A 225-nucleotide genomic window follows, 5' to 3' on the forward strand; every position below is an offset into this window, starting at 1 on the left:
CTTGAGGTGGTGGGACAGCTCTGCCACACAGCCTGTCCTTGGTGCTCCTTCCCCAGCGAGTCTCCTGGCCTCTGGGGGAAAGGAGCAGGGCTCACCCTTGGGTTTCTCACCTGTGCTGCTGAGGCTCAATCCTCCAAGCTGGGCTCTGTGTCTGACCCTGTCCTGGGGGGCCGAGCCCCTTCCAGAGCCAGAGCTGCTGGGGTCCCCCCTCTGCTTCCCCCCTGC

At 65.3% G+C, this 225-nt stretch overlaps 1 protein-coding gene across 1 annotated transcript in view; it reads left to right on the top strand.

Annotated features, from left to right (window-relative positions):
• Window positions 1-225, top strand: part of ABLIM3 (actin binding LIM protein family member 3) — a 24,926-nt gene that overhangs the window by 20,063 nt on the left and 4,638 nt on the right. The window lies entirely within an intron of this gene.

Source organism: Antrostomus carolinensis, unplaced genomic scaffold (genome assembly GCF_000700745.2).
Source record: "Antrostomus carolinensis isolate BGI_N321 unplaced genomic scaffold, ASM70074v2 scaffold26993, whole genome shotgun sequence".
NCBI classification, from domain to species: Eukaryota; Metazoa; Chordata; class Aves; order Caprimulgiformes; family Caprimulgidae; genus Antrostomus; species Antrostomus carolinensis.